Source organism: Colobus angolensis, unplaced genomic scaffold (assembly GCF_000951035.1).
Source record: "Colobus angolensis palliatus isolate OR3802 unplaced genomic scaffold, Cang.pa_1.0 Scaffold214, whole genome shotgun sequence".
In the NCBI taxonomy this organism is placed as follows: Eukaryota; Metazoa; Chordata; class Mammalia; order Primates; family Cercopithecidae; genus Colobus; species Colobus angolensis.
In genome coordinates, this window is record NW_012115311.1 from 4,780,012 (window position 1) to 4,786,761 (window position 6,750).

Consider the following 6,750-nt stretch of genomic DNA (forward strand, 5'->3'; position numbering starts at 1 on the left):
AGCTAGTTGCTCGGAAGGAACAGGAATACAGTTCACCTTGACTCCCGGAATCATAACACACACCATATATATTGTTTAAATTTGACACTGCAAGATAAGATTAAAGAGTAACATTTTATGTGAAATATAGGCTATTCACCCCTTTTTTTTTTTTCCTCTTCCAGAGTATATATTACAGGGGATATAACAGAGAAATATGTACCTGACAAATAAACTTCCATTCCTGGTGTTTGTAGATCTATAAACGAACACGGGTTACCAAATGTTATTTTTCATCTTGTAAGGAGTGTATCTGTTGAATAATTTACGAATACTTGTTACTCAGATTTGGAGTTCTTTCTGCATCAGCATTAGAGTCACAGCAACAAAATGCCTCAGAGAATCCTTTTTTCTCAGTAATCTATACTGCAAACTATGCTCCCCTGTACCCCAACCTCATTTTTGTAAATAAAGTTTTATTGGAACACAGCCACACCCATTCATTTACATATTTTCTATCCTGCTTTCAAGCAGAGGTTAATAGTTTCAACAGAGACTGTGTGGTCCACAAAGCCTAAAATATTTACTCTCTGGCCCTTTAACAAAAAGTTCACCAGCCCCTGCTCTATATACCCCATCCACCCATCTTTACTTTTTCAATTTTACTCTGATTTCCTTCTGAAGTACATATTTCCAACACCTTATTATAAACCCTGATGATCATTCTACTCTATTTGGCTTGGAAAAGAATTTGAGTAGACTTGCTTTTCCATGGAAGTATGACTTGCCCTTAGCTTTCATAACATAAGCCTTCCTCTTCATCCTCTGCTTGTTTTACATTTACTCAAATGGCTCTCCACTGGTGCTGCTATGTACCAGTTCTTTTCTGCATGAAAGGGCCCAGCTAGGAGAATCAATGGAGATTGAATCCAGCCCATTCACCACTTGACAAGCCATGAACCTTGACATAAGGCCTTATCCCCCCAAGAGTATAAAATAAACGAGAGCAGGCCAGGCACGGTGGCTCACGCCTGTAATCCCAACACTTTGGAAGGCCGAGGTGGGCTGATCATGAGGTCAAGAGATTGAGACCATCCTGGTCAACATGGTGAAATCCCATCTCTACTAAGAATACAGAAATTAGCTGGGCATGGTGGCATGCACCTGTAGTCCCAGCTACTTGAGAGGCTGGGGCAGGAGAATCGCTTGAACCTGGGAGGTGGAGGTTGCAGTGAGCCGAGATCATATCACTGCACTCCAGCCTGGCAACACAGCAAGACTCAGTCTCAAAAAATAAACTAAAATAATAAAATAAAGCAACTTTATTTTAAATTACACAATTATTGAATAAGGTACAAATCTAAATTTTCATTTTATATTTTTCTCAAGAAGTCTTTAACTTTACACATTTGGATTCTTTATTTGATCTAGCTTTCTTGAAATAAATATAATTCTGGTTATTCAAACTATGATAGTATACTTATTAAAAGATTTTGAAAATTATGTCTCACCAGTTAAAAAGCAAAATATTTTACAAAAAATAAAAATGAAAACAGGATTAGCCATGCACAGTGGCTCATATCTATAATCCCATCACTTTAGGAGGTCCAGGTGGGAGAACTGCTTGAGCTCAGGAGTTTAAGACCAGCTGGGTAAGTTGGTGAGATCCCATCTCTACAAAAAAATCAAAAATTAGTATAAGCTTGTAGTCCCAGCTACTTGAGAGGCTGAGGCGGAAGGATCACTTGAGTGATCTAGCCTAGGCAACAAAGTGAGACCCTGTCTCAAAAAAAAAAAGAAAATAGAAAATAGAATTAGTACCAGCAACTGTGAACTGAACATTACTGAACTCATAAGTGATTATTTGAGTTACATACTTGAATTTGCTTTGGGTCAAAACATGAAGTGTACAACCCCTTATCATCAGGGGATACATTCTAATCCCTGCAGTGGATTCTGAAACCAAGGATAGTACAAAATCCTAAATATACTATGCTTTTTTGATCTGATAACTGAGACTGCTGCTAAGTGACTCACAGGCAGGTGGTATCTACAGCATGAATGTGCTGGATAAAGACAGGAGTCTCATCCTGGAAGGGACGGAACATGATGGCAAGACATTTCATCACACCACCCAGAATGGCACACAATTTTAAAACTTATGAATTGATCATTTCTGGAATTTTCCATTTAATATTTTCAGACAGCAGTTGACCACGAATAATGAATGAATCTGCACAAAGTGAAATAGCAGACAAGCAGGAACTACTATAATATCAAGTCCTGGAATGACTAATAAGTTAGCTGAATATTCTAAACCTCATGTTCATAGAAATATAAATGACATAATGTAGGGAACCCAAATATACTCAACCACATTCAGAAAGATTATGGAGAAAATACCCTTCTTGGCTGTTCCTAGATTTTGCAAGGCTTGCAGTGGGCCTCTCTTAAAGAAACTGCCTTTGCACCATGGGATTCTGCTCTCAGCCACGTGGTCTTGCCATCGAGCTCAGAGATCTTCCTTTACCCTATGTAAGCTGAATAAGATGAGGGTACCCCAGGACCAGTCTCAGCACAATTTCACATCCCAAAGAAAGAGAAGTAGGATAAAAGTTGTTCTGTTTTTGTTTTTCTCTTAGTTTTCTTTTGCTGCACAACAAATCCCACTAACTCAGCAGCTTGAAACACCACCATTTGTTAGCCCACAGTTCTGTTGGTCACAGGTCTGGCACCATGTGGCTGGATTCTCTGCTGGGGGTATCATAGGCAGAAATCAAAGTCAGTTGAGCTGAGTTTTCATCTGGAGGCTCTGAGAAAAACAATCTACTTCCAAGCTTATTGTAACTCTTGGCAGAATTTAGTTCCTGGGCGTTTTGTGACTGGGGTCCCTGTTTCCTAGCTGATTGTCAACCAGTTCTTAGAGACCCCCTGCTGTTCCCTGTCAAGTAGCCCTTAACATGGTATGTTCCTGATATGTTCCTTAAGGCCAGCCAGAATATATCTCTGCTGCTTCAAAACTCTGATTTCCCTTCTGGCATCCTCCAGCGAAGGCTCTCTTCTACTGCAGAGCTTAACTGATTAGGCCAGGCCCACTCAATATAACCTCCCTTCTGGAGGTGTTTATATGGAGTGTAATATAAACACAGGAGTGGATGTCTCATTAAATTCACAAGTTTCATCCACACTCGAAGTGGAAAGGATTAGATGAAGGTGAGGGTCATTGGGAGTCATCTTGGAATTCAACCTACCACAGTTTTGTTTGATTTTATTAACACCGTAGCATTGGTGATGATGTTGTGAAATGCACACTGTCATAAAACTAGTAACTGCCATCTCAGCTACTACTCAACGTAGTAATCCTCTATCAACCACAGCAGTTACCTTCTTGAAAAGTATAGCAGCTGGCAAGACAATAGCATTGAGATCAGAAAAGAAATTGGGGCCCCAGTGAAAGAATCATTAAATATATGTTAGTGTCTGTGTATTCTTTACCAGGGCATTTGGTTCCAAAACAAACCATATGAGTTGACATTAAAAAGTGTTTCAATAAACAACTGTCCTCACTCATCTTCAATTTTATTCAGGAACATACCTGCAGATACCGTGATTTGTAAAACTTGTAAATTTTCATTTATTGAATTTGCTCATAAAATATTCCGCTTTAAAATTTTGGCTCATCTCTTAAAGACTTGTAAATCTAATGTCTCTTGCACTTGGCATTTTCCTTATTTGTTTTCACAATTACAGCAAAATGCTTGTGTTGCTCTCTAGCTTAAGGTCTTTCTCCTGGGCCTGATCTTTTATTCATATCACTGAGTCATCCTCAGTGCCTAAATCGTCAATAAATACTTGTTGAAAGACTGAACAAATGAATCAATTAAAGATGAAATATTAAGAAAAGATGGCCTAAAGAGATATCTCTACTCTTTGTAAAATCTAAGAGAAAGGAAAGAAATAATTATCCTCACATTCTTTAGTTTGAAAGGGCAGAACTAAACAATCTATACATAAAAAGACCATGAATTTTTCACTTGAGACATATTGATATAAAACTTAATTCAAAACACCATCTAGTAGTGGTATGAATAAGGAAGGAGAAGTATGATGGTTAATTATGTGCATCAATTTGGCTAGGCCACAGTGCCCAAATATTTGGTCAAACTTTATCGTGGATGTTTCTGTGAGGGTGTGTTTGGATGAGATTAGCATTGAAATCAGTGCACTTTGAGTAAAGCAGATTGCCCTCCATAATGTGAGTGGGCCTCCTCTATCTGTTGAAGGCTTGAATAAAACAAAAGACTGACCTCCCTGAGCAAGAGGGAATTCTGCCAGCACACAGCTCTCTGACTTGAACTGCAACATCAGCTTTTCCCTGGGTCTCCAGCCTGCCAACTCACCCTGCAGATTTTGGACGTGCCAACCCTCTATAATCACATGAGCCAGTTCCTTAAGTAAATCTCCATGTGTGTATATAAATATATCTACATCTACCTATGTAATTGGTTCCATTTTTCTGGAGCAACCTGACAAATGCAAGAAGCCTCAAGATATATCCACACTGTCAGAATAGCAGTCTGTTATGCTGGGAACCCTCTTCCCCTCACAACAGCCAAGGCTTTGCTGTTAAACCAGGGTCATCACCTGTGCCGAATTGTCCTATTGTCAATTTGACATCACTGCCATCCTTTTCAGAGGTCTCCCATGCATTACATAAGAGTTATCAGGAAATACATTTCCAGACTCTAGTTCCTTCTGTGGTTCCAGGTCAGCTAATGAGAGGCATTTGCATGAGATCTAGAAGGCAGAAGAAAAGGAAAGCTGCAGGAAAACATCCATCAGTGCAGCTTTCTTGCCCTTTGTTCCTTAAGTTCTTCCAGCAGTTAGGAAACCTCTATTTTCCTGTATCGAAATCCTCCATATGCAGAATGCATACAATGCCTTCCATTTTCTTGCAACCAGACCCTAACTATACATCACTGATAAGTTCTTTGGAGAGGAAGGGGGAAGAAAGCACTTCATTTTTTCCTGCAAGATGGCCTCATCTACCCTGATCTATCAGGAAAAAAATAATTTTGAACTCCATGGGGGATTATAATTCTTTACCTCTCAGAAGATCCCATAGCTCCTATGAAAGTGGGATAACTCATTCTCTAGTCTTCAAGTTTCACAGGTCTGTGGTTATTGAGGAGACACTATACAGCTCTCTACACAGAGCAAGAACAAGGTGGCTCTCCACCAAAATTGTTTCCCATTACACTTCCCCCAGACGAGTGGGTTCCAATTTGTCTTGTTGAGACACAAAAACAGATCTTTCCAAAACAAAGAAGATAAAGTAATGGTTTCACCTTACAAATAAAATTGCTGACAAGATTAGAATAAGAGTTTATCTCTTTTAGGTGTCTGTGCCAGGTGCAGTGGTTCAGGCCTATAATCCCAGCACTTTGGGAGGCTGAGGTGGGAGGATGGCTTGAGCCCAGGAGTAGCCATGGTCCCAGCTACTCAGGGGGCTGAGGCGGGAGGATCACTTGAACCCAGGAGGTCGAAGCTACAGGGAGCCATGATTGTGCCACTGCACCCCAGTCTGGGTGACAGAGTGAGACCCTGTCATAAATAAATAAATAAATAAATAACTCTGTGTGCCTTGTGTCTGTTTTCTTTAGTTTCATCTCACAGGCAACCTTCTGCAACATGATAAACCCTAAAACTCGCCCTATTATAATAGGATACACTTTAAACTGTTAACCTGACTACAAGGTCCTGGTTCATCTGGCCTCAGCATAACATCTCAGACACTCCATTCACTCTGAGTTGAGGCTTCACTACCCTTTTGGAGATTTCTTAAATTCACCCAGTTCCTTTAGGTCTTAGGACCTTTGCACATTCCATTCCTCTGCCTGACAAAAATCCCATGAGCTCTACCCTTACATTCAAACCCTTTGTCTCAGTAACTCCCACTCACTCTCCCAAGTCTCCTTTTAAATGTCACTTCCACAGGTGGGTTAGTTCATCTTGGTATACATACTTACAGTATCTTGTACTTCCCCTCTGTAGGACGTATTATGATAATAATTCATTCATTTTTAAAGTATTTCTTCTCTCCTAGACTCTAGCATCCTGGTGTTGTATTTTCACTACTGTATCCTTGGTACCTCCCGTGGTGTTTAGCAAATAGGTATTGAATAAAAGAAAGGAAGGGAGGAAGGAAAGAATGTAACATGATGGTTAAAATTAAATTCCCCATAGGTTGGTAATATTCCAGGCAGCACTATGGGAAAAGGAATCCATGGGTGACTAATAAAAAAAGACCTCCACAGAAGGCTACAGAAGTATTCTGCCTGGCAGAAAGTTAATACAGTGCTGGGTTGCTAAAAGAAACTTAGTGTTTTGGAGATTGTAATGATGAGAGATATGAGCTTATATGCAATTTTGTGCAGTTGAGTAAGTTTTGAAGTAAGGCTGGCTGACATTGGTGGGCTGGTGGAAGCCACACCACCTCCGTTTTGGGGAACATTTGGCTGCTCCTACTTCCTGACTGAACTCCATTGACTATGTCAGCAAACAATGGCTCCAGACTTTCCTAGCTCTTGGCAACTTAAAATAGTCTGAATCATAGGCCTGGAAACAGAACAGATGTGTACTATTCTCCCTCTGTTTACACAAGTACAACTTGCCACATGAAAAGGGAAGAAGTGAATACATTATGTCGCCTACTCTGAATATAATGAGAGTAGCTCACCATTTGAATCAGTCAATTTGTCCTGCAAGGTC